This window comes from Anarhichas minor, unplaced genomic scaffold, assembly GCF_050575085.1.
Source record: "Anarhichas minor isolate MPS153535 unplaced genomic scaffold, ASM5057508v1 ptg000045l, whole genome shotgun sequence".
NCBI lineage: Eukaryota > Metazoa > Chordata > Actinopteri > Perciformes > Anarhichadidae > Anarhichas > Anarhichas minor.
In genome coordinates this window covers 1,765,418-1,787,942 of record NW_027466491.1, presented here as the reverse complement: position 1 = coordinate 1,787,942, position 22,525 = coordinate 1,765,418, and the positions used below count along the sequence as shown (strand labels likewise).

Here is a 22,525-nt window from a genome sequence, read left to right as displayed (position 1 = left end):
TGAGGAGGCCGAGCATAAACGAAGCATGTAGCTGAGGTAAACACCTGAGATGATGATGTAAATATAGCAAGTTAGAATCGGCCCTGAATATAAGGGCACTACACCAACTATAAACATGCCACAGTCAGAGCATCAATTTTGGCAATCAAATTATTTCATGAAGTGACTTTGCATGAGTGTAATGCAGTTTTGGGGCCACGATGTTGTGTGCCAACTGGACGGCAAGTAAAGAAACCTGCAAGATAAAGTATGACAGGCTTATCTTAAAATACATACTTTTTCAAAGGATTTAAGATAAGGATGGCCCTCTAACCCCCCCCACCCCCAACCCCCAACACTCTGTCTTTGTCTCTCTTCATCTAAATTGTCTCTCATTCTGTCACACACACAGTTACACACACTTGCGTTTGCACACAATCAACGGCCTGCCTTTATTTCACTTTATCTCAAAGAAACACATGCAGAAGAGCAGCAATGCATATGGTGCTCATTTCTGCACCAGTGGCCTCATGCACTTACTGTGAGTTCATTCTTTGTAGTGAGCATCATTGTTTTAAAGGGGAAGACAAAGCGGGGCAGTGTCCCCATGCTGCTGTTTCATAGTAGAAAGTAGAACACTGCGGCTATTGTGTTCGTCACCTCCTAACTCCCTGCATCCTTACTAAAACTGCTGACGGAGAAAAGGTCACAAATAGCAGGGCTGCATTTGGGGGGGAGAACCAAACATGACACCAGACTTTTATTAATATTCCTGGTGCTTGATGTCACACACGATGTCACATGATATCCTGTGTGTATTTTTTTGTTAGAGGGTTTCAGCAACAATTGTATAATTAAAAGCCTATAATGGTTGTGTGTTTTGCAGGATGATTCCAGTATTTTTAGATTTTAATTTGACTAAATATTACCTTGACGTTTGAGTCACAGAGCTAGCGTCCGATTTTCCGCTTCATCTGCTTGTTTAACAATATTTACTGTTGTTCTGAAAGTATTTTCAGAATCTTATGGATGAAAACTATTTGGTCTGTTCCCCATTCAAAAAATATTTTCGTACCTGTTCTAATGTTGCAGCTGTATTTCCAAACCAGATGGCTGGAAATGACATATGTGCATCCTCTTTTCAGCCACGCTAGCATGTCTCGACAATTATTGGTTGGTTTGAAATTGTATGTCCCATTCAGGGTGAACTGTAACAGCTGTCACTTTTGTGATCCCCTGACTTTTCTCACTTAAATGTTAGCATGCTAACATGCCCAACTAAGATGGCAGACATGGTGGATGTTACCTGCTAAATATCAGCATGTTAGCATTGCCATTGAGAGCATGCTAAAGTTAGCATTCAGCTAAGTACCGCCTCAGAGCAACTAGGCTGCAGGCTTGCTAAAGTCTTGTTAAAAAGACGGGTAACCAACTCTCACACTCTGTCTCTTGACATTTTTTATTCTTAAAGTCTAATTCGTCTACTCTGGAAAGTCAAAAATATCTGTAATGTTAAATGTATTATTACAGGTATTTTTTTAAAGTTGTGCTGCTTAAATTCTCACAGTATATGCAGTAGTGGCATTATTGTGGGCATGGGTTTGTGTCCATGTATAGGATACCACCTCTCTATAAAGCAAATAAGAAAATATGTTGAAAGGTAATAAAACACATTTCATTGAACCATAAGTTGCTCTAGTTGGATAAACCATCAATACACATAGACAGGATTGTAAGTGTGAAGAAAATCAGGATTTCAACTATCATAACTGCAATTACTAAAAAATATTTAGTCAATTTATTTGTGTAACTTTCTCCCCTCAAATACATCAAGGCGTTTCTCCTCCCGACTCTAGTTTAAAGGGTCAGTTCACCCAAATTACATATTAACATTTTCTTTTAATTTGCATCTTAAATTTTGATTATCTCTGTACCGGTACACATCTCTGAGATTGTGCATATGCTTATTCATGCGAGGCAAAAACTGTTATTCACCTCCATGTGAGCGTTACTATTAACATGAGAGCGTTTAGGCCTGTCGGCCCGCCTGTGAGCACACTGGCCTCCTTTTTGTCCCAAGATGAACATTTCATATGATCGCTCTTGACAGATGATTTTCTCTCAGAGGCCCCCTTAAGGATAACCAAAAAAAAAAGGCATTTTCTGCCGAAAGTAACTTTCACTGTTAGGAGTTCTGCACAAGCTCCTCGCAGACTTGTCCCTTCGCACTGGGGCAGACTTTGTGAACGCTTTGTAAAGCAGTCTGAGCGATAGTTTCCCGTTTTTAGGGGCAGACCGGAGCGGACAACTCGGCCAAGAGTAGATGTGCGGTTGTGTCTTAAAGGGAGGGGCTTGCACGGGTATTCAGCTTGGTTTTTATCATTGAGTGTAGCGGAGGACCGACTGCAGACTGGCTCCCTCTCCTCTCCTCACACTCGACTCAAGAGCTCTACTTTGTCCCGTTAAGATCCACAGGTAAGCGCAAAAAGAAGAAGAAGCTTGAACTGCCTGCGAACTCAACGTTTACAGTTTCACAGACGCGATTAGGAATAAAGTGTGTGACGCGCTGACGCTTTAAGCGAATGAGAAAAGCATTATTTGACGACGGGAGATTATCACATTATGGGTCTCCGCTGTGCGCATGGGCTGCTTGCTGATACTTTTTTTTAAGGATATCTTGGCTGTGAGCCGCTCCCTCTTTGTGCAACAACAGTTCACTTAAAGGCAAAGCAAACTCATGATTGTGAGCTATAATAAACTTTTCTATGGGCCGAGCAGCGACGCTGTCATGTAAATGTTTAGTTAACGGCGGGACAACACAAAGAAAAGCGTATGTGCACTCCTGTAATGCGCGCTCAGTCCTTCGGGCGAGGGGAGGGGGGGGGGGGGGGGTCTCCAAACCCCCGGCAAGCAAAGTTTGTCATCGGCATTAAATCGACGTTGACATCACGTATTCCTGGTTGTTAATAACAGTCTTCCAAATCCTAAAAGAAAGCTGCCTTCTTGACCCACACCCGCAGAATGTGGACAAACCGGTTGAAATGTGACATGTGGATGGAAGGTGTACAACGTTGGCAGAAGGAAAGGATGTGGCGCCCCATATGGTTACCAGCACACAGCGTGCATCCTCTCGAAGTTCAAGTCTTGGATACAGAATGCGATTGTCGTATTGAGCTTTAAACACATCCAGCATCTCCTGCAGACAAAATACCCCCCGGGGGCAGTCTCGCAAAAAAAAAAGGCACTCACAGATGAATCCACTTCTCGTCGTTTCAAGGTATCGCATTCTTTACAATCCCACCACCCCTGAGGCGAAAAGGCTCTACTCAACTCTCATTGTACTTGAGTTGGCCGGCAAGTCTTTTGATCTCGGCTTTATTACATAGTATCTGTGAAATGGAAGCATGGAAAATGGGAGAGGGGCGGAGGGGAGGGTAGAGCTGTAGGTTCCTTTGCTTTCGGGCCAGAGACAGCATAGTAATTGTCCATGAAACTGTATCTGATAAGTTGTGCAGTGTTTGGAAAACACATGGAAGTATGCCCTCCATCTCCTTATAAGGCGCAGGCCCAACCTGGTGACAGGTGATTGGAATAGCCTCTGGAATGCAACGCATAACAGTCTGCTCGTACAGTGGTTCCCAACATTTTTCTCCACCCACAGCCCTGTCGGATGAACCGAAGTACGCCTTCAGGGACGCCACCTGTCACGTGCATTTGGATTGATTTCAAACTGGATCATATTTAACACTCAGTATTGTAAAAAACAACTTCTTCACACGATTGAACTTCTATTTTTATTCATGTTTGAGCTGCATTGGTCACATGTACAGTCATACTACAAAGAAGCTTGATACTTCAGCTATTTATCCATGACTTTGTACCAACAGTTTAACCATTACTAATAGTTAACTATTCCAGCAGTTTATCCATTACATTAAGCTGACCATTTCAACAATGTATCCATTACTTTTAGTCAACTATTGTATCTGTTTATCCACTACTTTCAGCTCACTATTTCAACTTGTGTTAAAGCTGTCTGTGGATTTGTTGGATGTTTGTCAAATCCTGTTTTCTATTTATTCAAATCAGTTGAGTCTTTTCACATACTACACAACTAGATATGTATTTTCTGGCATACAAGTACCCCAGATGGAAATCACTACACTAGGTTTTTGCATGCATATATGCTCTCAAACAGCTATTCCTGGGCTGAAACACACACAGCGAACTGCAGGCTTTTACGCTAAAGTGCACGTAGGGCTTTGTAGTGTACTTAAAATGGGCTTTTGTAATTGGCACAATATGATATGAGAGCAGAAGAATCTGGAGGTAATTGCACATAGCGATAACAGGGGTTTGGCAGTGTGGGGCGAGAGCCAGGGCCAGGGTTAGGGCTGGGCGGGCAGGATGTAGGGAACACTGCCATGCATTTCCGGAGTCTGGCTCTGGACTGCACAGTGCGGTGAAGGCTTCTAGTTACTGTACGCTGGCTCCCTCTCCTTCTCCCTCCTTTCTCTTATACACTTGATTAAAGTTAAATGTCGGATCAGGTAATTAGTGTGCCTCATTCTCAACATAAGCAGCATGAGCTAAAGCATGGGGTACTCATGAATCTATCCCCGTGCAGTGATGTGTCAACATGCATGCAGTATATGTGGGTACGTTGTTATAGTTTGATCTTAGATACTCATAATCCACCACAGTATCAAGTTCCAAAGCAGGAATCCAGAGTTTCCTTGCAAGGCAATAGTTCCTTACCGCCACCGAGCTAAGGCAGCCAACCAAGTGGCAAGCTGAATTTGAATAGAATGGAAAACTGGCAGAGCCGATTTTCTAACACAAATGATCAGATCGTACTGTTCTTTTTTTAAAATAGATTTCTACCTATACTGTGTTCAGTGTGTAGGTTCTTCCACATGTGGTTGGGTTTCCAGGGATGGCACGCTGACACGTCGGGCCAAACGTACATTGTTTCTGCACAGCAGGTGCCAGAGCTATTTTCTGGTTTCTTCTCAAAACAAGACTTGAAACTATGTCAAGCAGGTTTCGTGTGTTCCAGTCTTTGGCTTAAGTTCATGCATATTTGTTTTTTCCAAGAATATGGTTTTAGAAAGAGATGCGTCCCTTACCATGCTTCCTGTTTTATCAATGGCGTTCATCAGCATCGACCAGTTAAGGGTTCACCTCATCTCAAGTGATTGTGATTGACAAGCAGCTAGCTGCTCATGGGACCTTGGCCCCTGGACCGGAGCCCCACAGCATACTCTTTCTGCCCCCCCCCCCCCCCCCCCCCCACGCCTTTGAATTCGATAGCATGTAATTTGAATGCGCCGCATCCAGAACCGCACACTAAGTTGTATAATATGGTGAGCTTTGGACGGTCTCGAGCTGGAAAATAATTGTTAACTCTTTCAGCGCGTAGCGACGCTCAACAAGTGGGCGGCAACAACTGGTAGCCCTTCTGAAGTGCTTGTGAAGTCAGATTCGGGCAGGAAACCCTAGAAGATGTTTATTAAGGTCCTGGAAAATAAGGTGTAAGAGTTTTGCAGATGTCAATGATATCAATTTAAAATTCCTGTTATTTGCCTTTTCGAAAAAAGAAAAACTACGTTCCTCATTATGCTGCCAGGCTGACATGGAACAGTTCTGTAGGGAAATATCCACGGTGCTCTTGGATGTTCTGGCATTTGTTCACAATTAGTCTCTTGGGTGATGGAGAATTCTTACTCTCCCAGTCCCCTCTCTTCTAGTATACCCACACCCTGGCCTATCGTAGATTCACCACCAAATTAAATCTTATTTCATCAAAACCTCATTTACAAAGCTTTTTTCAAGCCACAGATTCAAATTCACACACGTGTATGAAGAATTTCATAATGATCCGTCCTCCCTGGATCTCTATCTCTACTTCCCTTTTTCCCAAACTATTTTCCCAAACTTTGATTCTCCTGACTGAAGCAGTCATGTGGGCATGAAAGACCTGCGTTTGAATTCCTCTGGGCTTTAGTCACAGTCCAATGAAGAGGGTTTGTTAGATCAGCCTCTCACTCCTGTCGTTTTCTGACTTTAAAGTGCTATCACTCAAGGCCAGATTGCCTAATAGGCAGCATGGCATGTCGGCGTTGGTAATTGGCATATTGGCCCACCATCTGCTTGTTGCCAGATGCCAGGCTCCGCCAGAAGTTTCATAGCCATAAAAAGAGACTATTGTATTTTTTCCTCGAGCTAAGTCTTTCGTGTTTTTTTACTGGGTGATGATTGAATTCATGAGGCAGCCGTGCTTTATATCTTAAAAGGTAAAACCTCCTCTCTTGCTCACGTGGTCTGCATTTCATATGGTTTTTGTGGATGATTGATTGTGTGAGAGTGAGGTCAGTGCTCTTAAGCAGCGCTTCTGATGTCATCCTGCAAAGATGCATGTTCTCCTCTCCGTTCCCTAAAGCGGGTTATTCCGAGAAGTGTAGAACGTTGTTAGGGGGGACATTTAGCCTTTGGGCTTCTTCTCATCTGATAAAACAAGCACAGGAAATGTCTCTGTTAGCTGATTGGCCTTGTGTTTTCCTTCAGCGTCCTCCCACTGGGACCTCAGACGTGCACAGTGTGTCCCTGTGGCAGAGAAACCACCGTACTCGTCTCTCTCCTAACAGCTACATTAACTTTCCCTTCGCCTCCCTCCTCTCCTTTAGCACCAATCTATTCTACCTCAGTCCCTGTCTCCCGAAAAGAAATGATGACTATAACGTTCATTTTCACTTCACCCTACTTCCTCACCCTGCCAACTTTCCATTCTTTCCTCCCTGTCCTCTCTTCACCTCCCCCTCCTCCATTCTCCTCTCAGCCTCTCGTCTTCCCTCCCATAGCGTCCCAAAACTAAACAAACATGGCAAATCAAGAGCCTGTCAAATCACCTTTTGAAAGTCCCATATTTTAGGGTAATGGGGAATTAGGGGAACGTGGACTATATAAAGTGATGTAAATCCCAGCGGCGTGTGAAAAATACCATTGAGTGTAAACACATGACCGGTGAGGTCATGTGTTTACACAGTTAGCGAGGTTAACCGCTCTATGAATGGCACGGGGCAGTCTGACTGACTCTCAGGGACAGACGGGGCAGTGTGCAGGTCAGTTATAGGCCTGCTGGATTTATGCGTGTGGCTATCGAGGCGCTGCGTGTACTGAAGTGTGTATGGCGAATGTGAAGGACAGCTTTGAGAGTCCACATTGGACGGCTGCCATCATGGGAGTGAGAACTGGAAAGAGCGAGATCGGGCTTGTATGTGGTAATGATGGAAATGAGGACTTACCTCATACACATAAAACAATCACTGTGTCCTTACATGGGTATTCGCATGAGTCAGACTTCTACTGTGTTTCTCTGGAAGAGCTTCAAAGTTCAGAATCTCTTTTATTCCAACCAAGTTTGGAAAATTTGAACATTTGTTTGAAGTCTTGGTGTGAAATCTTTGGCGAGTACAATATTGTCAGATGGTCTCAAAACACATTAATATATTTTGGGCTGTGACTGATTATTTACACCATTGAGTCTGCCAATTACTTTATTGATTAATAACTTCAATGTTTGTTTTCCAATCAATGTCATAAGTTCCAATAGAAGGTGGAACCAGGACATTTATTTAGCATTTTTTTTACTTAAACCTGCATTAACCTTTATTTTATTTTGGCCACTTGGAGCAACAGAAATAACATGCAAACACACTTCATGTTAGTTGGTAAGGCAAACATGCTCGCGAAAAGAGCAACATTATCATTGGTGTGGAATTTTATTTCTGGTCATGTGACTAATGTATGTCCAATGTTCTCTCTCCCTCTAGCTCTGTGTTTGGGCTCCACCAACTCCTGAGGTAAACAGCCGGCTCTAAAGCAGCTAAATCTCCGCTATGTGCATTAGCTAGGCACTAGCTTAGTCGGTCTGCTGTTTGGTGCTGGCCAGGTAGTGCACAGTGGGTCAAGAATGTCTTTCATTACATCTGAACAATGAAAGCGATGAGAGTGAACTAAAACAGTTAAGTTGCAGCCCAGATAGTGCTGAAAAAGCTCAAATGCTGCGCTGCAGAATTACAATGATCTGTGGGCCCGTCGCTTTCACAAAAGACAGTTATTTGATCCATTGTTAATATAAACATTTCGATTACAGCAGCTTTAAGCCATTCATTGACAATCAAAAGTGTGGGTGGCTAATTTCCTTTTGGTCGGGTGCTCGTTAAATCGACTTTGTCTCGTTTCTCAAACCTTCTTCGATCTGACTCCACACGCGTGTCTTATACCAAGGCACGCTGTTTGAAATGGCCCGCATTCCTTCTTTCCCACCTGAATAAGCCAGTCAGGCAGCAGCACAGTCTGAGGTCTGTGTCGTGGCTGCAGTCGGGAGCAGCGGTAATTGTTTAAGAGTGCATTTATAGAGTGTACTCTTTGTGCCTCCTAATCAGAAGCATACCCAGGCATTTACATATGAGCCTCCGAGGATTGCTCAGGAATGCATTACACGCAAGGCAGGAGGACGGGAGAGTAAGAAGGCCGGCTCTAGTGGGCCACTCCGCTGTTGCCGTTTCTTTCCACTTCACATGTCACTGCCTTGTTGGGAGGAGGAGGGGGTAAGTGTGTGTGAGGGGGGGGTTGAAAGTGATTAAGGCTGAAGATCAAAAGCGCAGAACGGCTGATGCAAAGCCTTTCCTCCCTTAACACCAGTAATAAATGTAGGGTATGTGTGTATATTTGCGTCTTTGAGACAACAATACCAGCTAGAAATCTCTATCCGTCTACCCTTTATAGATTAGATTGTTTTTTGTGGATTCATTTCAGTAAGCATTAGGTAATTTGTCAATTTTTCCCTCTGTACTCCAGCTCGTGTCTGGCAAATGGACAAGGAGAACAAAAATATGGCCTCAGAAAACTGTTTTAATCAGACAGTCCTCCGCAGGGACAGAGGCTGGCATAGGAGAGCTTTTTACCTCATCAGAGCTCTGCCAGTGGTGATTGGGAGAAACACTCAGTCAGGGTTTTATTGAATAACCCCAGCTCTGTACTGGAGGGGTTTTACTGTAATAGAGCAGCTCCACGGCCGCCGAGATGACAGCCAAATGGTACTTATTAAACTAAGGGCTGATTCATGCTATATGCCCTGCTGCAGTTGAACCTTGTCGGAGGCTGAAGGTTTGGCTTTAATGCCGAAGTCTAGTCACATTTGTTATGACTGAGATACATATGCGTACGATTATCCTCTGATCAGACAGCAATTTGCACAAATTCCCTCCGTTAAGGAAAACACATGAATGCAATTATTTGATATGGACAAAAATGTATTCTTTATTCAATTGCAGTTGTAACATCCACTTAAACTAAGTGTGTGTTTACATGAAAGCTTTCTTGGAAATGCATGTTAGCACCTCGACAGGGATAATAGCTGTGGGTCCCGTCGTCTCTGCTTATTTACCCAGTACACAGCTCTCTGCACAAATTGAGCATGACGTCTAATGGAGTGTGAGCGTGGATTAATTACCCCCGTATTTAGACTAATGGCTCCTTCTCTTCTGATTAATGATGACACATGTCACAGAAAGAAGGGCACAGCTAAAACATATGAACAGTTTTATATTATAATGAGATATCTGCCACTTGAATATTATGCCGTTTAGGATTATGGTGAATGAAAACACTCGTTTCTAATCTGAGAGATGTCACGAGAACTGATACTTTGGTACCAAGTTGATGCCAAAATTCGGGGGGGAAAACTTGACGGCACTCTTTTTTTGCTACAGTACCGCAGACACACTGTAAGTACCGGAGCTCAGGGCTCGAGACTAAAGGCGTCCTGTTATGATGCTGATAATGCTACATTGTGAACAACAAACCTGTGTTGAAATCGGCAAGAGGAGAGCGAGTAATGTTAGCTGTTAGAAGCCGGCTGCACAGTCCTGCTCGTCTAAATAGCTGAGCTAACAGCTCACGTTAACGGAGGTTGCATTGAGTTACAATATGATGCATTCAAGTTCTGTTCAGTATGAGATACATTATATGGTGTTGGTGTCGACTACTAAATCTCTGGTATCATAACATCCCTGTTATATATTAATAGAGTCATAAGGCATTTACTAGAAATATGCCATTGCATAAAGGGAACGTAAGCATCCTTGTATAAGCGATGAACATTAAGTGACACATTAGGAATCATTTGGTGATGTGTTATGATTTGTAAGTCTGGGAGGTGGATGTGCCGTAGCTAACTAAATGGCCGGCCTCATTAAACCTGCCTTAATGAGAAACAAAACACCCAGACGCCCCCCTACAACAATGGGTTCTTGTTATCAAAGAGTCTGCGTCCCGTGTATGATGGAATCTGGCTTGCGTCCCGGGCAGATTTTTTTTCACGAGACTCGGTGTGCCTGAGTCGAGCCCCGCAGTGCCACTCAATTCTGTGACAGCCACCTGGGAGACCACCTTGGAAAATGGGCTCCTATTAGTTCAGGTTAGACTTAATGACCAGTAATGGTACACCGGCCAAGCCAAACTGTGCGAAAGGGCTCCGGGCAGGCCGAAATGAAATACCAGTCACTCAAGCTCCAAACATAAACACAAGGTGGGTGGTGGGTGAGGGTGAATAGGTATGTCTGTAGGTGCATGGAGGGCTTCAGCAGACATGCAGCTATGTGTTTGAGAGCAGAGGTGATCCAGATGCAGGAGACGATTTTCTAGCGCGAGGAGATGGGTGAAACCCCCCCCCCCCCCCATGGACAGATTATAGCCAGGGACGACGCAGTCGTTTTGGATTTATTCCCATTTAGCTCTGCTTTGTCAACCAAATCTCATTTGCAGTTTTGCCATCAGCTAGAAAAAAAGCTTGGAAGCGACTTCCACGGAGCAACCAGAGAAGCCTCGTAAGAGCACCACTCAATTATTTACAATTTCATGGTTGTCTGAGATATGTGTTATTCTAATAAATTTAGGAATTAGGAGGCTTAAGTACCCCACATAAATTAACCTCTAAAGCTGAATTTTATCCTCAATTTAGTGGTAAATGCCACATCATGCTAATGTCATTCACTGATTGCGTCTTCCATGGTCTAAAGAGTATGTGGTCTGGAATTAGCACAGGCATTAAAAGTAAGAAACTCCACCATTTAAAATGGTATGATATGAGTCAATAAGCCACTGAATAAAATTACTTTTAGCTCCCAGGGAGAATGAGCTGCAAAGCTCCCAGGCCGGCAAAAGGCAGATGGAGAAACGTAGTGTAATCTTCAATGCGAGAGACAAAGACAGAGTAAGAGAGAGAGAGAGAGCTTTGTTATGTCTCATGAAGCTCTAGGGTTTCCTGGAATTTCTGGCAATGGATCCCAAAGTCACATAACCACAGAAAGAGAAGAAATAGAGACAGACGGGGGCGGGGGGGACACAGTTCAAGACGCTCTACTGACAATAGCGGCTCTGCCACTGCGTACTGCAAATGTGAAGATTTCTCGTGTTTGCACCGGTGGTCACTTTGGCCTCTAGACTAACAGAAACAATGGACACAGTACAAACACACCTGCAGAGAGTGCAGACTATAAAGTGTCATGAATTACCTACTGTATACCTACAGATTAAAGAGCCCGGCTCGGGCCTTTCACCTTGAGGAAGGGGGGGGGGGGGCAGTAGACGTGTACCCATCCAAGCTGGCTGGCTGCCACACTAATAATAAAAGCCAGCATAGCCATGCACAAAAAAATGAGATCTGGTAAAGCTAGTGAGCTTTAGCCCTGTAGAGCCCTGAAAGGATCTCAGGTATGGAATGCATTTTTTGGAAGGAGAGGTGAGCTCTCTGTCACTTAGAGAATGTGCATCCGCTAAGTCAAGAGCGATGCTAATGCTTTAATACTCGATACTTGATACTGCAGACCGCTGAAAGATTGAAAAAAAAAAAATGCCACATTTCTCACAGGGGTATGATATCTATTGGGATTTCATTTTCATCTCAGTGAATGTGCTCCACATTTCTAGTTCCTCGCATCATATCTGTCAGCCGGTGTCGGTGGACTGGGATTAGGACTGGTTTACTCGACTGAATTTTGTGCTGACTTCTGCAGTCCTTTGTCAAGAGCTGTGCTTTACCTTTTTCTATTACAGTACTTCTTCCCATTACTACAGTGTTTTTCTCCCCTGTGCCGGTTGCACAGTCGATATGTGCCAGCTTACATTTAGAGAGAAGTATTACTGGAAGATTCATGAAATATTGAATTGAATCTCTTAGACAGACCTAAAAGTACTATTGAACTTTTAATGCAATGCAAAACCAACTCCTGCTGACTGCAGAGGGTGGTAGATGAACGCAGGAAGTAGTGCAGAAAAACAAGATGCAAAGGTTTGTTTGCCTTACAAAAGGTTTAAGGAGACTCGTGAAACTTTTTTTGAGAGAAACACTGAATGTCAATGTAACTGTTTAAGTACCTTTTAAGGTAGCCCAACAGTGAGAGATGTTAGGTGTGCAGTGTAACCCTGTTGGATGTGTCTTACTGTTAGAAACACCACATTTCTTCCCTTCGTCAGTGGCATGGCAACTGAAGCACATTTATCAACCGCTGAGTATACTGATCAGAGACATCTTGTAGTTTCCACACCTGGCTAAGGAGTCCAAGTTCATCCACCATTAAATGGCTTTGCCCCCCTCTCGGAGAGCATGTCAGGACCGCAGAGAGAGAGAGAGAGAGACTCTCTATTGTCATCCCTTTTTCTGCCTTTTATCTATTTTACAAGTTTCTTGTCTGTGTGTTCCCTAAAGAAACCCTCAGATTTCCACCAGTAGGACTGAACTGAAAGCACTGTCAGGGGATTACTCCACCTCTCCACATCCACTGTGAGTAATAGACCAACTCCGGTCAGGTCATCTTGCTCACCCACAACCCTAACCCGCTCCTTAATCTCCTCCTATCTCTCTCCAGGAATGCAGCCCCTTATTTTGAAAAATACCTTGTCATGTAATACCCTTGAAAAGCCTCGCTGCACACTTCAAAAAATTGGCATTCCGCTGCTGTGATTTACTAACTTGTGTGTTAAAACAAGGCAAAAGAGATAAAGATTTATGACATTCTGGAGAGATTTAAATAAATACGTCTTCCGCAAAAGTGGTTTTCTTTGTGTTTTCCTGGGACGCATGCGCAAAAAAAAGGCAAACTTGTGCCAGGGTTTGCACTCAGTTGTCATGTTTTCAGCAGGCACTCAGTATGTGGGGGCATTGCATCATGCTTTACAGCCTCACTCTAACCTCATGTATGTTTCCATGTAAGGTATGATGGGAAGACGTATTTCTTACTGTGGTTATAGCCAGCCACATAAATCACTCTGCCGTTTATATTCCTTTTTTTTATCCTCTCCCTCTTTCACCAAAGTGAAGTTTCTCTCCGGCCACGGAGAGCCACACGTCCACCACGACAGAAACGTGGCTCTTATAGGAAGCATGTCACAAATGTTCAGCAGATCCATTTTCTTTCCATGTTTTGCCTTCTAGAAACACATCAGGAACCTCTCAAGCTTTATGAGAAATACATTTTTATGTTCCATTTAATGTTTCCAGCATGTCATGTTATTGCCCGTATATACCAGAGGCTGTGGGCTGCCGTGGATCATGCTAATCACATATACTTTCATATTTTAGTCATTGAGCTTTGGTGCCTATCTCGAGTGACTTACACTTATTAAAAAAGGACAAGTTCTGGCTCTTGCCTGGGGGCCTTATAGCCAGACACGCTGGCTTTTTGCAGTGATTGAAACTGTGATCTTTCAGTTTCTGGTTACAAGAGCTGAACTTTTGCTCAGAGACCTCTAAGAAAGCACAGCTTTTAGGCATAGTAGAGGTCATTTCTGCTCTGTTCTGTCCTGTTTTTATCCCTTTTCCATTCGACTCTGCTTTATTGCCATCAGCTGGATAAATTGTTCTCTAGCTGCAGCGTCGGCAGTAGCAGTGCTGGGGCTAAAGCCCTCCATATATCAGTTCTCTGGTTCCACTAGTCTCCCTGGTCAGCTCACTAGTAGCAGATTAATGTCCTGTTGAGGAGTCAGAGACTCCTTCCCCGGCCTCATATGCTCTGACAGACGGCAGGTGTCAAGACGGGCTGTCCTAAAGGAACAAGAGGAGGCTGCTTTTCCTTTAGGAATGGACACGAGAGAAGGATGAGGAATGGGTTCATAACAAGTCACATGTTCTTGTGTGCGTCTAACTATGAATCTTTGTCTGTATATATGCGGTTCCTTTGTTTATCTCGAGAGCCGTTCATCTGATTTATTTCACACTTGGTGGGTGTATTGCTTGGGACCCAAGGGAGTGCTTGTCGAATTTGGTGCAATTTGGACCTGTTAAGATGTTTTTTTTCAGTTCATTGAGTTTACCATCACCTCCTTTGTCATTGGCTTCATACAGCGTCTGTCTGTCATTATTTATTTACAGTCCTATTTTTAATAGACTCAAGTCACAGTGCGCCCTAAGGCACTGAGAGACTTGATGATGTTGTCCTCGTGTATTCATCATAACTCTGGTTTGTTATGACAGGAAAATTATTTTTGAAAACTTGCATGTATTTATTCATTAGTCTTGGTTTGTTTGATCATAGTATAGTGTGGTTTTTATGCAGTATTGGCCCTTTATAGTATGATATCGCATTTGGTCCTGAGTGACAAAAAGATGAAGGTTTTGACTGTAATGTCCTTGTGAAATTACACAACAGACTGCTAATATCGCGTGTCAAGTGCAGGGGTGCATATTTATTGAGGTTATTTGACTTTATGGATATTTGCACCAGAATAGCTGAAGTATTTTTTCAAGGAGATGCTTACATAAGAGTGCTGCAGCGCTGAAAGCTAAAACCGCCTGAAACCTGAGCATGCAGGAGAAGAAAGAGCCGGATAGGCTTGTTTATCACTTTGTTCATTGCTGGGCAGCAAAACAAAAGATGTTCATTTTAAAGAGTAATGTTGCCCTAAAAGGAGATATTTCAGTCATTTATTGAATTCAACTCAATCAACTTTTGTCCCATCAATCAAAAGATTGTTTCTCTTTAGGGAGATTTAACGGTGATTAGCTTAGTTTAGCATAAAGACTGGTAGCAGGGAGAAAGAATAGCACTAACCTGTGTAAAGCCATAAGTTTTAATGTTGTTTTTGCAAACTAAGCAAACAAATTGTCCCTTCACTAAGTCCTGCCCTTGAACACAGACTGGCCAATCATAGCGTAGCATCGGCCAGCTCTGATGAGGCTCCGACATCTACCCGGCTCTGCTCCATAGACTTCTATATTTTGGATTTCGAGCTAATAATGGTTAAACTAGGTGTAATAGTTACCCGGGGAGGTTATAAAGGACATAACCGTTTCTAAAATGTTACGTTTCTTTGTAAAAACCTGTGACGCTAACATAAGCAGAGTACATAAGCAGATCATTAACTACCATTAGCACTTCTATGCTATGCTAGCAACTGAATGTATCACAGTTTCCCACTGTTTTCAATCTCTATGCTAGCTAAGCTAACCACCTGCTAGCTGTTGCTTCTGAGAGTGGTATCAATCTTCTCTTTAAAAAGTTATGTCAATATACATATTTCCCAAAATGTCGACCTATTCCTTTAAGATGGAATACAAAATGTAAGTGATTTGTTAAGCTGGTTTTGTAAACAAAAACAAAAACAAGTCCCTTTATTTATTGCGTCGTGTCTGTTGCTCTTTATTTTTCATCTCTCTCTTTTCCTCCATTGCTGTTAGTTCAAACAAGCCTCCAAAAAGTGTCCCAGATAATTTGATAAGATTCTTGTGAAGTCAAATACCCATGTAGACATTTTTTGCAATGTCAGAGCTGCTCAATATAACAGGGCGGGATAAACAAACTCTTTCTAACTTAAGCACAGGACTGTGGCGTTTGAGACGGCTGCTTTTCCACCAAGAGGAATGTTCCCTTCCAGTGGGCTCCACTCAAAGTGCACTGCTGAGACGCCGCTATAGAGCTCATATGTGAAAGTGCAGAAAGCTTTTGTGTGTTTAAAAATGAAATGTCAGCGTAGTGAAAAGGTTCGGCGTGCCTCTCTTTCATGACTCCTGAGTCGTGCAGGTGTTGCGTGTTTGTGTGTGTATGTCTGCCCGACAGTGTTCGCTGAGATGTCGCGGCAGGTCCAGCATCACCGTCAGTCATGCTGTTTTGAGAGGGAGCCAACTCTGAGGCCACTGTGTAGTGAGTGTGAGAGCTCTATCTCGCTGTGCACACAGCATGCAAGAGAACCTCTCCCCCCCTCCTTTTTTTTTTTCTTCTTTTTCCCAGTTTGGTTACGGGAAAAGGCAGCATTTTTCTTTCCATATTTGGTCATATGGAGCACGGCCAGGGAGCAGTAGCCTTTTGATGCCGTACAAACATCCCTATTTTGTGTGGGATTTGTACTCTTTGGAATGCCTTTTCTCCAATTCTGTCTGTTTGTGGGTGTAGCGTCTGAAAGTGCACTTCTAAAAGGGACACGCGCCTTTTAAAAGTCACAGAATAGAGAGGAATTGTGCTGGTTCTTCCTGCTGTTTCACAAAGAAGTTGCCTTTTTACAGTGTTATTCATGATTAGGGCAGCAGGACTCCAACTTCTAATGCAAATGTCCTTCTTAAAACCAACCTTAGAAAGTAAGACAATGTTTTATAACCCTTCTCTTTCTGCCAACTGCTACATCAACTCGTCTTGGGCAGCTATTTAATTTGGTAAATTGGATCAGCAGCTGACAAATAAGAATTTATCTCATTTCAGTGGTTAACTTTTAAGAGCTTCGAGTAAGATTTTTGAAGCTGGATTTAGATCTCCTCCTCAATGAAAATAAAGATCATATGTTTGCAGTTTAAATGACGCATCTGTGTGCTAAAACCTGCTGTCGAAAAGCTGTGAGATTCAGACGATGGATATGGCATGTTGGGGTAATGTTTTTATTTCAATTCTAGTGTGACTTAGCTTCAGGCGTGAGGTTTAAAGACACATAAACATACCCTCAACCTGAAGGGGAATGCCGGCTGGTGAGGCTCAGGTGTTTTCAGCTGTCTCTCAAGAGAAGGGAAAGGTCATAAAACCTTCAGATCTAATGCGGCCTAAATTGTGATGAGCTGCACGAAACTCCCATCCATGTGTGGGACCGTGAGAGGAGAACATATGAAAAGAACAGTGAGTCATAGTCTAAATATATACAACGGATGACAGTGTGCTCAAAGTTTAGCGAGGTTATCTTGCTGACAGTGGAAAAATCAAACACACGATTTAAGAATGCTACTTTGAGAGTCATTTGTTTAACTCGGGCAACACAAGAGTTAGTATCAAACCACAGCGTCCTTTCCAAAAACGATTTGTCAGTTAGAAAGATAACTAAAGCAAATGGTATTTATTATCATGAGCATATCACAAAATGCTTCTTTGAGAAGGTACTGACTTTTTCTGACACTTAAATTTACTATTTTGATCAAAAAACAATATTACAGAACAGCAATATTATTGCAATTCACAATATCGGATATTAAACATCTTATACTTCACAGTGTGCATATGGTTTTCTGTGGTTGTCGAGGGTACTTAAAAGGATAATTACAGATTTTAGGGTCTTGCGTTTTGTAGTTTCGTCATCATTTTTATTGACTGATAAGTAATTACTGAGATCTGGGAACATGGAGTCATCACTACAACAATAGATCCGACTGGTTGTAAACATACCAAGAGTCAAGCCAGATGATCTAAACCACTTTATTTGGAGGCAAAACTGAAAGCATGTTGCTAAAGATCTTTCATTGCACGGAGAAGCTGCACGTGTATGGCAAGTACAGAGGGTCAAAGTTAAACCAGAATATGGTCTCTAAAGTGAGACCATGTACCTTTTGAAAGAAGAAACACTTCCCAGAGCTCTGCATTTCACCTGGTGGTGCAATCTTATTCCAACAACGATGTCCAGAACTACAAAAATAAGTCCCACGTTATCATTCAAAGACCCTGAAAAAACTATTTTCTTAATTTGGTTTTGATTGTTGCGTATTTAGTCAAGAATTGATTAATTCCAGCTGTGTGTGTGTGTGTGTGTGTGTGTGTGTGTGTGTGTGTGTGTGTGTGTGTGTGTGTGTGTGTGTGTGTGTGTGAAAAGATAACCTCCCTCAGTCTGTCTCAGTGTGTATGATTCACAGGGCACAGAGAGGTGTTATGGAATGTGAACCATTGTCTGGGAATGCGGGAGTCTCCTTATTTTTCGCCCAATGGAAACTTTACATCTTTAAACTACGCTGGTGTGAAATCTGCCCTCGCTGGTTGGTTTTCTCTGTGAACTCTAAAGTCAGCACAGAGGAGACGGTAGAGGAGGTTTGAGGGAGGCTTGTGTCTCACCACCACATCTAAAGTCACTAATGACAATGCATCCAAGGCATTCAGCAATGTCTAGCCCATTTCTTGCCCCAACCCTCCAAAACCATCAGTATGTTATCCCGCCTCGTCTCACTTGCCACAGTGGCACTAGCTTCTCCGGTTTTGCCTATGAACACCGTCTGCTGATGCTCAGTGAGATATTTCCTCATTCGGGCCTCATTTGTCTTGGAGGAGATAGAGTGTGAGTGGAAAGCAGATGGTATTGAGATTGAGCTGAGGTCTGATGCATTTAGCCTCCTCTTACGTTGCCTAAAATATATAGTCGCAGCCGAAGACCTCGGCTTTGACAACATAAGCCATTGTGGTTGATATTCACACTGTGGCATGAAACGCAGACACAGACGAATACAGAAAGAAGCTTGGCTGCATGGACACGGGTAAACCAATTACTTAACTTAATTCACAGCCAACCCTGAGTCTTCTCATATTGTAGCTGAGCACAGAGTCCGCAGCTGTTGGCTAAGCTGCTGCATTGTGGTCCAAGAGGAGATAGAGAGAGTTAAAGAAACAGGCGACCGATAATGGGTTTTTGAGGGTGATATTAATACTAGAGAGTTTTAAAAACAACGGCATGAATAACATATCAGTGGGTTTTTTTTGGGGGGGGGGGGGGTTCACATTAACATATATAACAAACTTATATAGAGATTTGTACACCTAAACACTAGCAGCTAATGTACAGCAAGTTAATTTTGTATCAATAGTATCAACAACTATAAACAACATATAATGAATTTGTGATAAAAGCTGTCTTAAAATGACCGCGTACAATTCTCTTTCTGTACTGCATTTTTGTTACATGCAAGAGCTGTCACTTTTTGACGTCACAAATTAGAGCAAACACATAGTAAATAAAAAATTCAAATGAATTAAAATACTCCACTGGGCCTCGGCTGCCTTATTAAGAAACAAGCCAACGTAACACGCTGCATTATAAGCTAATGTTACTACGAGTCAGCAAACTGCCTTGTCCAAGATTTTTCCATCCGTGGTGTCGAATCTACAGTGCTTCCTCGTGTTAGCCGACTTCGACATTGTTTGGTGTCATTATTATCCGCTCGGTCTCTCTTTGGCGTTAGCAAAAAGAGCAACAATAGTTGCAGTTGTTTAAGCTTCGAGCTGGATCGCTGCCTGTTGGGCCTAAACAGGAAAAGATCATTACAGATTGAACATTCAATCACTTCCGAAGTTCTTCAAATTTCAGATGAACAGTGACAGCCCTATTATATATCAATACACAGTATCAGTTGATAATGCCGGCCCACCAATGTGTCGGTCAGGCTCTAAAGGGCAGGCAGAGGAAGAGATTCTCGATGACGGATGAGGCCGAGAGAAGGACGAGTGGAGATGGAAAGAAAGAGAGAAATTCTTGGCCTCGGTGCAACAAAACCCTCCAGTGAATTTATGAATGCTCATCCACAGCCGCTCTGCATCCTGGGACTGTAAACGTGTTAATGCTGCCGAGGCCTGGACGTGTGAGAGGAGACACATAGCGCAGAGAACCACAACCACAAGGCCAGCTTTCCAAACACAGCACTGTAGGTGGTGATGGATATCACACGTGTACACACATGTACTGTTCCGTCAACGCACACACACTGTGCCTGCAGTGGCTATATGTATTTTCAATATCACACTTGTAAAAATATTCGCTAACATTCTCACACGCATTTAAATTGGACACACAAAAAAAAGCATGCAATTATTCATACGCACTTCCTCCCGACACATCTGCAAACTTTCCACCCACACATTTACATAAATACACACAAAACTAGTTTATGAATGTAAATCCTGTTTGTTAAAAACTGTTTATCGTGATGCACACACCCTCACACACAGGCTGAAGATATTTTAACCGCCCTGTCAGTCTAATCTCAGGAGAGTCCTTACCCCTGCAGAAAACGTTAGATTTACCCAACTCAAACTGTCCCCAGAGCCTTAGCCAAAACAGCTGTTAGTGTGCACTACCTACAGGCATGCAGTATCTCTCTCTCTTTATTTCTCCCCTCCTCCCTGGTTTAGTGCAGAGGCTTTATTCGTGTGATAAAACAAGCATCAAATGTTCATTTTTACTTTGCCAAAATACGTACCAATATATCTGAGCTCAGACCGAACCAATAGACCTCTGCGTCTCTGGTTTAAGTGTAAGTCTGTTCATCTCCTGTCAAGTAAGCATCCAAAAATTAGCCAATTAAAGGCATCCATAAATAGACAGCTTACAGCAGGTTGTCCAATAGCTACATGCAAATGGAGGAGTGTGTCCGTTTTAAACGTTAAATTCCCACAAGGTCAGTAAACTCCTACGTACTCACATGTGTTAGTTAATGCAATACTATGTCTTTCAGTGGGGGTGAAAATGTGCAGCTTAGTTGTTCTTTGTTGGAATAAACTGTTTTAAACAATATTTTGACTACTAGTGGTGCTGTGGTACAATGTGGAGCAAAACCAGAGAAGAAGAAAACTGCTAGCTAGACAATGTAAATGCAAAAAAATGCAACAAACAATGTTTTATGAGGCAGTAAATGCAAGAACCACTGAATGTACCCATGATAGTATTTGAAGAGAAGATGTCACAATAAAAGCCTCAAATTTGACACAATGAGACAATTGTACTTTCGTCTTCTTTAACTTTTGAATAGAAGCCTTTAATTCTTATTCTGCATGACTAAATGTTGATTGATGAAGACAGCTGGTGTCAAAATACTTAAATCCTTCTGCTCTCTATTCACAGTTAAGGGGCCATATCCTCCGCAATATCCCATGATTTATAGCCTATTCATTATTATCTCAATAATATTGGACGTTATTTGTTTTGATAAAATTGACTTTCAGCATTTGAATCTCTTGTGTCATCTAGTCTCCAAGGTAGTTGATATTATTTCTGAAAAACCAAATGGCGTGTGGCTGGTAAAAAGAATCAGTGGTTCGTGAATTCTCCAACATACCAACCCCTGCAGCAGGTGGACCAAATATTTTCTTCCATTGATGCAAAGACTAGAAAGACCAGGCTTTGTGCCAGTGTTGCCCTCGCATTCCAGATGCCTGGAATACCTCTCTTCACCTGGACACCAGCACAGCTGTGACTCCATCGCTGCTCGACGTGCAACTCCTCTCCTCTCTGCTCTCCAAAGAACAGTGTGGTCCTCTGGAGGCCAAGAGGAGAGCAGCCGTACATGTAGCGTGGCGGTGTTTGCTGTAATGTCCTCACTCTGTAAACCCAGCATGCACCATTCAGGTTTTAGTATATGGACAAATATAGTAACTGCAGACTGTGGTTTCTGCTCTTTCACTTTTTCATTTAGATGAACATTAAAAGATATATAAACCAGAATTTCAATTTCCAATAGTTTTGTTTATGACCAAATACCTCAAACTAATGACAGCCTTATTAGCCTTAATATTGTGAGCATGTTACCTTGATGACGTTAGCAATTAGCTTACACGCAAAGCCTCAAAGAGCTGCTAGCATGGCTGTAGACTCGTTCTCTTAGCAATTGTCAACCATTAGCTTACTTGTGTGGGATCTTGTTTCTTGTGAATTGATGATTCCTGTAAAATGTCTTTATTTTATATGCTTGACATTCCAACATGTTTTAGGATTCCAGTAAAGTAGCTTTTTTTTCAACTGCCGTAAATGTCCCTGTTTTAAAAAGCTAAAACTGTACGTGATTTGTGACTAAGCCTCGTAACCACCAGCTGCAACAAGTCACCATTGTTCTTTTATTTGCCAACCTCACAGCTGGCAAGCACATAGCTATTTTTTACTTGTTTATCTTCAAGTTAATTCTCTTTATTCAACAAGCAAAACATTCGCTGCACACTAAAAAGAGATCCAAAGGAGGAGGCTGTAAGTGGCATGTGAATGAGTAATTTGGAGGCTCTTTCAAGTTCCCTCTGCTAAAATCAGAGGCTAAATAGGAGCATTCCTCGCATAGCTCCATAGCCATAATGTGGAGATTAATGTGTTTGTCTAAAGGTTGTGAGGGGATAGTTGCTCTGAGTATCACAGTAACAAATCTGACCAAAGAGCTGCAGTTTTCCCTTCTCACAGAATGCAACGCCAGCATCAGGAACATTTCACCAAAGCCAAAAATAGACGTGCTGCTGGCCCATACTTATTCGTCAGCCGTACTCCCAGACTGTTGCTT

The 22,525-nt window shown here is 42.6% G+C and overlaps 1 protein-coding gene across 4 annotated transcripts in view; it reads left to right on the top strand.

Annotated features, from left to right (window-relative positions):
- The first annotated feature begins 2,302 nt into the window (after positions 1–2,302).
- The window catches only part of cald1a (caldesmon 1a), a 49,923-nt gene continuing 29,700 nt past the window's right edge, over positions 2,303–22,525 (top strand). For 2 of the 4 annotated variants that reach the window (XM_076111384.1, XM_076111376.1), the window contains exon 1: positions 2,303–2,454. The gene's annotated coding sequence lies outside the window, so the exon portion shown is untranslated. Of the gene's footprint in view, positions 2,455–12,751; positions 12,827–22,525 lie in introns of all 4 variants that reach the window. The other 2 variants (XM_076111385.1, XM_076111377.1) reach the window with 2 other exon arrangements.